Source organism: Phyllostomus discolor, chromosome 6, assembly GCF_004126475.2.
Source record: "Phyllostomus discolor isolate MPI-MPIP mPhyDis1 chromosome 6, mPhyDis1.pri.v3, whole genome shotgun sequence".
Lineage (NCBI taxonomy): Eukaryota > Metazoa > Chordata > Mammalia > Chiroptera > Phyllostomidae > Phyllostomus > Phyllostomus discolor.
In genome coordinates this window covers 145,832,473-145,843,394 of record NC_040908.2, presented here as the reverse complement: position 1 = coordinate 145,843,394, position 10,922 = coordinate 145,832,473, and the positions used below count along the sequence as shown (strand labels likewise).

Genomic DNA, 10,922 nt, shown 5'->3' with positions numbered 1-10,922 from the left:
AGTTTAATAAAACTTTTTTTTTTTGGCTCTGCAAAGGAGCCACTATATCAAAGAATTTAACTGGAGCTGTGAGTTCCTGCTGGTAGACTATTACTTTGAGCCTATTTATTAGCTTTTCTTCCTGTAACTCGATACATGCTCCCTTCTCCACTGAGTGAAAGTACAGAAAAAAAAGCAATTTCTTTTCTTCCCACTGGCCTATCCTCCAGCATCACGCAAAGAAAGACAACATTGTGAGTTACAACATCTGAATTTATTTTGATTATATTTTGTTTCTTATACCTAAAATCCTTTTGTATTATAATACTTAATGGGTTATCTAAAGTCAACATTGTTGATTTTAAATTGTTATAAAGCCAGACTTGGAGGCATTTGAAATTCATGTCTGAAAGGAGATGATTGAGTCCAGCCTATTCTTCTATATGTACCTGAAGTCAAAGAATTTTAGGTATCAGTAGTTTAGTTAAAAAAAACAATTAACTTTAGGGGCCTCATATAATTATTCACATCTTTATATTGTAAACAAGGATATGATACTTTTGACTGTAGCTTATGAACACATTTTTTAAAAAGATTTATTTATTTATTTTTAGAGAGAGGGGAAGGGAGGGATAAAGAGAGAGAGAAAAACATTCATGTGTGAGAGATACATCAATCAGCCACCCTTTGCATGCCGGACCCGGGGACCCAGCCAGCCATCCAGGCATGTGCCCTGCTGGGGAATCTAACTGGCAGCCTTTCAGTTCGCAGGCCTGCACCCAATCCACTGAGCCGCACCAGCCAGGGCAAATTTTTAAAAAGATATAACTTACTATAAAATAGGTACCGAGGGAGAATTTTAAACATGATTCTGGTAGGTCTCTTACGGGCCTACTTTCCAGAAAAATTTTATGTGAAATTTCCCAATTTAAAAAAATATCTAAAGTCATAGATTTATGTTGAGAAAATATGGTATATGAGGTAATTTTATTATCTGTGGTCTGATGCACAATGTAACATGTATAAAAGAACCTAAATAAGACATTTATTTCAATTATCAGCCCAGATATAAGAGTGTATGGAGAAGTGAGAGCTTTTTAGGTTAGGAAGTTTCCAATCAATTAGAATGTGTACTGTGATAGTCACACATTTTGGAGAAAAATTCCCAAGCCAGACGGATGTGGATTGGGATAAAAAAGCATAGGCAGTATACACCACCATAGCAAAAATGGTTAGTAAGGCGGTATAGAACATGGACGGCTCCCAGGCCCCAAGATGGCACAGCAGCTAATGAGTTAGTATTGATAGTAGAGCCAGGAGAAACAGTCCTTCACACGCCTGAAATCCGTGGTTGGCACCTTCAAGCTGCAGAAAGTCTGTCCTACCCAAGATGTCCAGGTTTGGATTTCTGTCCTTGCCCCCCCCCCCGCCGAGTGATCTTGGGTTACTTCTGAGTTGCTGTTTCTTCATTGCCTGGTTGGGTGTATCTTCTAGCGGCGTAGGTGAGCACCGATGCTTTGGCACCTCTCCTGGTGCCGCGAGATTCCCACTGCACTTGGGAGCCTCAGAGCTTCCCAGAATTGGGGGTTTGGCCTTGCCGTCTGCACAATTGCCAAAACTCCAGTTCAGCTACGCTGATTCCAACGATAAATTATTTACAAAAGGAAAACACTCCCACGCAAACTTGTGTCTAACTGCGCTGCTCCCAGCGACTCCTTCCAGCTCCTTTCCATTCTCTCGTTAATGTACAGTAGAAATTTCCAGAGGCCATTTGGCATGTAATGATGTCATCACTCTGCTAATGAATATAGAATGCCTGCATGTGTATTCTTGCGTTTTCTAGTATTTTCTTTTCTTTTTCTAAAAAAAAAAAAAATATATATATATATATATATTTATTTATTTTTAGAGAGGGAAAGGGAGGGAGAAAGAGGGAAAGAAACCTCAGTGTGTGGTTGCCTCTCCCGAGCCCGCTACCTGGGACCTGGTGGGGAACCCAGGCATGGGTCCTGACTGGGAATCAAACTGGGACCCTTTGGTTTGAAGGCTGGCAGTCAGTCTGCTGAGCCACACCAGCCAGGGCATGTTTTCTAGTATTTTCTATGGTAGTTAAGGATCAATACGTATACTTTTACAAATTAGAAAAATTTATAAAGATTAATAAAATATTTCTTCTTAATTTTTCTGAAATGTTTATTAGCTATCTTTGGTCATACCTGTCAGGAGAGCTATAACATCATTACTGTCAAATAAACTATTATCTTGAAATCTTCAACTTTGCTTCAAGTCTATACAGAAACACAAAAGTAAGTACCCATCATTGCCTCGATTCGAAATAATACTTTGAAAATGCCTCAGTTTTTTAAAAGATTTTATTTATTTAATTTTAGAGAGGGAAGGGAGGGAGAAAGAGAGAGAGAGAGACAGAGAGAGAGAGAGAGAGAGAGAGAAACATCAATGTGCGGTTGCTGGGGGCCATGGCTTGCAACCCAAGCATGTGCCCTGACTGGGAATCAAACCTGCAATGCTTTAGTTTGCAACCCACACTCAATCCACTGCGCTACACCAGCCAGGGAAAATGCCTCAGTCTTAATATGTAATAGAAATGCCATTAGATGTTGTTCACATACCTGAAAGCTTTTGGGGGCCTTTGATAATATTAAAGAAGTGAAAAGGTCCTGAGATATGAGTTAGAGGAGTGCTGCCACGAGTAACGAAGGCAGCTGGTGGACAGAGGACCTCTGGCAGGGGATGGTCTCATCCTTCCTGTTCCAAGTCACGTGCTTAGCAACTCTTTGGAACATCATTTAACCTCCCATGCATTGGCCAAAGTGGCTTGGCACTTGCTAGAAACCAAAGGAAAGATTTTCCCCCCTTTCTAATCTTTGATTAATTCAATTTCTACCAAATTCTTTTTTTTCTCCCCACAAAGGCTGCTATTGTCTATTTTATCGTAATTGTTTAGAATCCATTGTATTTTTCAGTCTTGTGCAGAAATTTTGTTTTCACTGATTCCTTCCAGCCAGTGCTTCCCTCCCCCATCTCTTCCTCCTCGGTTTTCATTTGTTCACCTTTTCCTCTAACCTGTTCCTATCACATAGGCCTTCTCTCACTCTTCAATTCTTTTATTGTTCTCAAACAACAGGGATCAGACTGTGAAGAGACAAGAAATTATTTCTTGTGGTTGGCGTCATATAACAAAAACTGGCTTCATGAAATACCCATTCTTCTATTTATTCATTCATTTTTAGCCTAATTACATCACTAAGACCGAAGGATAGAGATAATCACCATCTTCCCTATTTTGGAGAAGAATGTAATCTAAGATCTATATCTAAGAATGTGGGTCTATAAAGTTCTTATCAAGAGCAAGAATTGATTTATTCATTTTTATATCACCCACAGTACCCAGCAGAATGCTTTTTATGTTGCTTGTTTTCGATATGTTTTTGTGGGGTGGAAGCAATCTATTTTCAGGTAGGAAAAGTACTTTACACTGTGTTGGGAGTGACAAATGGTCAGATTCTCATGCTGTGGAATCAGCAGATAGGAACTTTAATGACATTCCTTGGTAGAATGCATCCACCCACATATCTGGATGTTTGGAACAAAACAAATGAGGCTTTGTGTTCACATGAAATATCAGAGTTTCTAGTCTGAGATGGGAGGCAGATGTAGAACTGAGTCTGTTTCTCAGTAGTGAAGTACATCCCTGCATGTTTCCCTGTAATACTGGATCCTAAAGGATATGATAGCGTTTGGCAGCATGCACACAAACCCTGGACACTATGGAACTGCAGGATATTTTGAGATTAGATAGCAAAGAGAAAAGAGTGTAGCCAGAGCCAACATTGTCCAAGGTTGTTCATTTTTTCTACTTACTTGCTCTATTTATTTTCTTATTTTGTACCATTTGCTTGTCAAAGACACAATATTCTTATACCTTTCTTCCAAAGGATTTTAAGTGCTCTTATTCTGGCCATCTGTGGAGTTGGGTTAGATGTTACGATTCTCATTTTACAAAGGATACTGAAGTATGAAGTAAAAGGTCTTGGATGGTCATTGGCCAAGTGTTAGCCTGGTTCTTGACTCTTTGAAGTTGTCTTTCTCTCTCTCTCTCCCTCCTTCCTCCCCCCCGCCCCCGGCTTTCATTACCGAACAATGAAGGGCAGTAGGTAAAAAAAGAAGAAGAAATCAGAGCAATGAGATTAAAATATTTGGATTAATGTAATAATGCATCTTTGAGTTTAAACACATACCCACCCTCTTACCTGTGTGAATTCAAGAACGAAATGGAAACTCACTTCCCTGTGTGGGCATGAGGACCGACTCAAGGACTGTGACAGGAGATGTGAAGGTTGTGGCCCCGAAGCTCTTCCAGCATGAGATCACATTCACACCCTTAAAGGCACACTGATGACTGTCATTCAATGATTCAGAACAGGAAATGCAACTTTACTGAACTTGATAGTTCTGTGACATTTTAGCCTTGACATTTCAACACCAATTGTTTGCAATTTTAATTTGTCCCACTAAAATCAGCAGGTGGAAAAGGAAAGACTCCCAGTGTTTAAGGGTGATTATATGTTCGTATGCAGGTATTTTCAGATTCAACAAATAGGGGTTAAAGGTTTTATTTTAAACATTTGCTTAAAGCCCTCTAAAGGAAATTTTAACTAGAGTCCATATTTAATTATCTCATTTAAGAACAATTGTTAATAACAAAGGAAATACACTCAAGAACAGTGTGAAAGGTTATCTGGTTTCTTGTCACAGTGTGGAAAGTAATAAGAACTACATGTCATGCTTAAAAAAATAGTAATCCTGTGGTGAAGGCCAGGGGAAGAGGGGTGGGGGCTGGGTGAAGGTGGGCAAAGGGGGACAAGAAATGCAGAACATCTGTAATAGTGTTAACAATAAAAATTTTTAAAAATGCAATCTACCCTGGCTGGTGTAGCTCAGTGGATTGAACTCTGGCCTGTGAACCAAAGGGTCGCCAGTTCAATTCTCAGGGCACATGCCTGAGTTGCGGGCCAGGTCCCCAGTAGGGGGTGCATGAGAGGCAACCACGCATTGATGTTTCTCTCCCTCTCTCTAAAAATAAATAAATAGAAAGTCTTAAGAAAATAAGTAATCCTTAAAGTCCTTAACGAGCACATAAGGATTTGAATCGCTGTGGTTCTGAGCTGCCCATAGGGGCTGGTGACAGAGACTTGTGTCACAGTTGGTCACAGGACTCTCACTCTTTGCTCAGGCCTTGGCATTTTTACAAGTGTAATTAGTTCTCTGACTCATTTTATCATCATAATCTTGCTTTCTGATTGCCACACATTTTTTTGCCTCTATTTTGGAAACTCATGTTCAGGTAATCATAATGTTCTAGGGAAACACAAATGTTCTTTCATATATGAGTTTATTTGGCATCAATTGCAAAATCATACTTTCTTTTTTTTTTAAAGATTTTATTTATTTATTTTTAGGGAGGGAAGGGAGGGAGAGAGAGAGAGAGACAGAGAGAGAGAGAGAGACAGAGAGACAGAGAGAGAGAGAGAGAGAGAGAGAGATCAATGTGCGGTTGCTGGGGGTTATGGCCTGCAACCCAGGAATGTACCCTGGCTGGGAATCGAACCTGGGACACTTTGGTTCCCAACCCGCGCTCAATCCACTGAGCTATGCCAGCCAGGGCAAAAATCATACTTTCTATCCTCAATGTGCAGAAGGGGAGTTTAAATAAATCCCCTTACATGAATATGCTCTGTGTCTGCATCTCTCCAGCTACATGATTTTGAACACTTTCTTCTCTGAACTCTGTTTGCCTCTTCTGAGGTGTTGAAGGTTTGGTCTGAATGAACTCTGAGATTCCTCCTTATGAAAAAATTCTACGGTTCTTTGATCATCCTTAACAATGGAAGTGTAAAGAGATCTTTACTTAAGTAAGTTTCTAATTATGCTTCCCTGTCTGCATAGTCTTGGATTATTTGCTTTTATATAATTTATGTTATTTAAAAGGGAATTAGTCATATGAAAATATAAATTTTAGAATATGTCTGTATACACAAATTATGTATTTTATAATTTGTTCACTAACAATTATTCAAAATGGGAACTAATTAACATTTTTTATGTGGCAAAAGATATATTAAAGCATTGTTAGATTTACTGCTATTAGTCTCTGATAACTTGATGTATACTTTTCATTTTTGTGTCAGAATCTTTTTTCTGTTGCCAGGATTCTATTTCATTCTAATTTTGTTATCTTCTTGGATTTAAATTGAATTTATATATATGCATTTTTGTGGTCATTTTTCCTCTTTTAGCTACCTATTGCTTTAAATATTTTAAATATTTTCTTTTTTATTCTCAGAATTTAGAATTTAAATTATAAGACACATTGATCTGTCTTTCATCTTTAAGGAAAATAATTTTTTTCTTTTGAGGCATATATTGTGTACCTACCACAAAATTATCTGTATAGTCTTGGACATTCAATAAATACTGGATGGATTAAATTAATTATTAATAATTTATTAGTTTTATGATCATATGTTTTTGTTGTTCAATTTTTATTTACATGTTCTCTTTTCCCCATTTTTCAGTTCTTTCCTTTTCTTTTTACTTTTAATCCTTATTGTTTCTTCTAAGCTGTTATTTAGGAATTTTTGTTTTTCTCATGATTTTCCGCTCTTTAATTTTCTTTCTATCTTTAAGGAACTTCTGCAATTTTCTTAGGTTGGACTATATGAAATTGCCATTTTTATAAGTCAAAAATACTTAAATATCAGTGAATTCATTCAGTTCTACCTAATAATTTTCCTCAGTGCTTAGCAGCGCAGCACTCGGCACGTGCTCAATTAATATTTGTTGAATAAGTAAATAAATCCTCTTTCTCATCAATTTTTCTGAGGGCCTAGATAACATTAGGCAGATAGCTCTTCATCAGTTGTGGAATCAGAAGTCTTGAATCCTCAGTGATCTTACCAGATTTGCTCATTACCTGATTCTTTTAGTCCTTTTCATCAAAGTGCTAAAGGTAGAACGGAGGATATGCTTGTGAGCAAGCACATGATTACCCACATCAATGTTATTGTATGTGTATATATATGCATCAGTGTTATAACCATAAATTTATGGAGCATGCATCTTTTTGGTGAACATTTGAGTAAACATATGCAGTTAACATCCCAAAAGCTGGAATATGTTAAAAAAGAAATAGCTTGTTCAGAAATAGCAGAAAGTGGAAAGAAGGTTAGGTTTCTTAAAGCACATTATTTTAGTCTCACTAGCATTGATATGACAATTGATTATGCCCAAAATGGTCTACCTTCAGCTGTCCATTGGGAACTCACGCACACTGAAATAGGAACCCAGCCTTGGAGCGGAGACTTGTAGCTGTGGAAATAATTTAGCTATCCTGAGTTGCTGGTGACTAGAATTTCTGACACTCCCCATTAAAATGTTGAGTTCAGGATGCTTTTAATACTTTAATGTGTTATCTCATAAGCCCTATTTTTTACAACTAAGATCTTTGTTTAATGCATTGACAAATAGGTGTAGACTTTTAAGAAATTTATCTAAGGGTATTTAGTAAGTGAATCGGGGGAACATTTAAAACCAGGATTTCTGGTTTCTACTGAATAGGATTTCCACTTAACCTCATTGGCATTAAAATTCTACTTAGTCATTCGGTAAGTACACTTATGATTCACGCTAAATGAATTATGAAGAGTTTCTTTTGTTCTCCTCTAGTCATGAAAAGGTGAAGTTCAAGATCTGGCTCTGACATGTGCCATCAACCTCTCATACAATAAAGGGCAATACATATCTTTTGTAAAACACGCAAATAACATAGAAATTAGTTAGAAAAAAGACACCTTTACCAAAAGGAACCTGTTAAAATAAGTTTTCACACAGCCCAAACCTTTTTTAAATGAACTCTGAATTGTTTAAATACTTATGTCACAGGAAATTTTGTATTAAGTGATGACTTTGAGTTAGTTTCCTCTTTCACTTCGTACTCCAAAATAAACTCCAGATAGCTTTAAAAATAAAGTGAAAGCCCTGACCGGCGTGGCTCAATTGGTTGACCACGGTCCCACACAGCGAAAGGGTGCCAGGATTCCCTGTCAGGGCGCATGCCTGGTTTGCAGGCCTGGTCCCCATTGGGGCATGTATGAGAGGCAACTGCGATGAGTATTTCTCTCCCTGTCTTTATCCTTCCCTTCCCCTCTCTCTAAAAAATAAATACATAAAATCTTAAAAAAAAAAAGAATAAAATGAGAAATGATCCCATAAAAGAATTAGGAGAGAATACAGGTGGATAGTATATTTTCCTAGAATGGCAAAGGGATCTCTAATAACATAAATTAAAAAAAAATGATAAGGATCCCTGGCTGGTGTGGCTCAGTGGATTGAACACCTGCCTGTGAACCAAAGGGTCGCCAGTTTGATTCCCAGTCAAGGCATGTGCCTGGGTTGTGGGCCAGGTCCCCGGTGAGAGGGTGCGGGAGAGGCAACCACACATTAATGTTTCTCTTCCTTTCTTTCTCCTTCCCTTCTCCTTTCTAAAAACAAATAAATAAAATCTTTTAAAAATGATTAAAAGATTGATACATTTGACCCCATAAAAATTAAACATTTTTAGAAACTCTAAGATAGGATTACAATTAAAAGGTGCATGATGAACTGGGGAAAATAGTTGAACCAAAAATGACAGATAAGGACTTGAGATCTTTATCTTTTAAAATACTGTAACAAAAAAATGGAAACAGACTCATAGATACAGAGAACAGACTGACGTTGCTGGTGGGGTGGGGGTTTGGGGGCTGGGTGAAAAAGGTGAAGGGAATAAGAAATACAAATTGGTAGTTGCAAAACAGTTATGGGGATGTAAAGTACATCATAGGGAATATACTCAATAATACTGTAATAACTATGTATGGTGCCAGGTGGGTAATGGAAATTTTGAGGGAGAACACTTTACAAAGTATATACTTGTCTAACCACTATGGTACACCTGAAACTATTACAAAATAATATTGAATGCAGACTGTAATTGTAAAAATGAAATTTAAATTAAAAAATACTGTAACAAGAAATCAACAAGAAAAAGACTATGTAAAAAAACAGATCTAACACATGAATAAACAGCTCACACAGAGGAAGTACACATAGACAACAAATAAACCTTAGGAAATGTTCAGTTTCATGAATAATCAAAGAGCTGAAAAGTAAAATGAGGTTCATTTTTGTTAGTTGCACATAGAATCAGAAGGGGTGGTACAAAAGGCGTTCTCTATTCACTACTGAAATGACCATTTTAAAAGACATTTTAGCAATTTGCTTTAAAAAGTGTGGCGATTCTGTTCTTAAATATCACAGATTGTTGCCTAATCCACTGTTATTTACCTAACTGTTGCACCCGTGATTGCCGGTTTGTAAAGACAGTATCTCATGAGTCAATCTCAGGATGATGACCCTGAGTCATTCTCTAATTGCACATGTAACGTCTCCTCGGTGATTTCTATATCTTACCTATTTATCATTTTCTACATATGCCACTAAAAAGCTCAATAAAGTTCTAGTTTATTCATAAAAGTTTTTTTAAAATTAACATGTTAACTTCAACAAAGTGAACTGGTTCCTCTTACCCTCCTGACTTTTCCAAAAATTAAGAAATACTTTTCTTATTTTGTATTACAAAAGCAATCCTTATATTTATTGTAGAAAAATGTAAGGGATCAGGACCAGGAAGAAAAAAATGCCTAATTCCACTCCCTAGTATACTTCCACTTGGAGTGCATGATTCCAGGCTTTTTTCTAGGCATAAATACATGTGTGTATTATACATGCTGTCAAACTAACCTCCAGAAAGGGTTATAAATGTATATGCCCATCAAGATAAATGGAAAATGACAAGCAAGACCATAGTTCCTCCTTGTCAACAGTGGATATTAACATTAAAAAAATAATTTAAAAATACCTTCTTGTTTTAATTAGTTTTCTTTTTTACTTACTAAATGGTTGTTTATAGTTCTTCTTTTTTGAGTGTTCTATTAGTATTTTTGCCAAGTGTAATCCCAAGGTGGTTGAAACTGTTTGTTTTAGTTGAGCTTAGTCTATTCTTGGAATTTCTATGGAACAACAAATTATCATTTATCTATGGTTTCTTCTGCATGTAAATTGTAATCACTGTAACTTATAGATGTTACTTGAATCATTTCACCTTTATATTTAAGGCCATATTAAATGTTTTTTCCTTAAAAAAACCAACACTTTTTAATGATAGCTCTTTAAGCTCTTTAGGAGATACAAAGATGAATAGTAATATAAGTAACATTTTTTAAAAAGATTTTATTTATTTATTAATTTTTTTAGAGAGGGAAGGGAGGGAGAAAGAGAGAGAGAGAAACATCAATGTGCGGTTGCTGAGGGCCGTGGCCTGCAACCCAGGCATGTGCCCTGACTGGGAATCGAACCTGTGACACTTTGGTTCACAGCCCGCACTCAATCCACTGGGCTACGCCAGCCAGGGCCTATAAGTAACATTTTAACCCTGGCTGGTGTGGCTCAGTGGATTGAGTGCTGGCCTGCGAACTGAGAGGTTGCTGGATCGATTCCCAGTCAGGGCGTATGCCTGGGTTTTGGGCCAGGTCCCCAGTGCTCGCACGTTGATGTTTCTCTGCTTCTCTTTCTCCCTCCCTTCCTCTTTCTCTAAAAGTAAATAAATAAAATCTAAAAAAAGTAACATTTAAAAATTGAGACAAAATGTACATAACAAAATTTATAATTTTTAACCATTCTAAGTGTACGATACAGTGGGATTTAGTATATTTACCATATTGCCTAATCATCACCACAATCTAATTCCAGAACATTTTCATCATTCCAAAAACACACCTCATACTCCTTAATCAATCATTTTTCATCCCCCCTCCTCCTCATCC

General features: G+C 37.1%; 1 pseudogene; it reads right to left on the bottom strand.

Moving 5' to 3' along the window:
- Window positions 1–1,051: 1,051 nt before the first annotated feature.
- Window positions 1,052–1,712, bottom strand: LOC118501449 (annotated as a pseudogene).
- Between the last annotated feature and the right edge of the window lie 9,210 nt (window positions 1,713–10,922).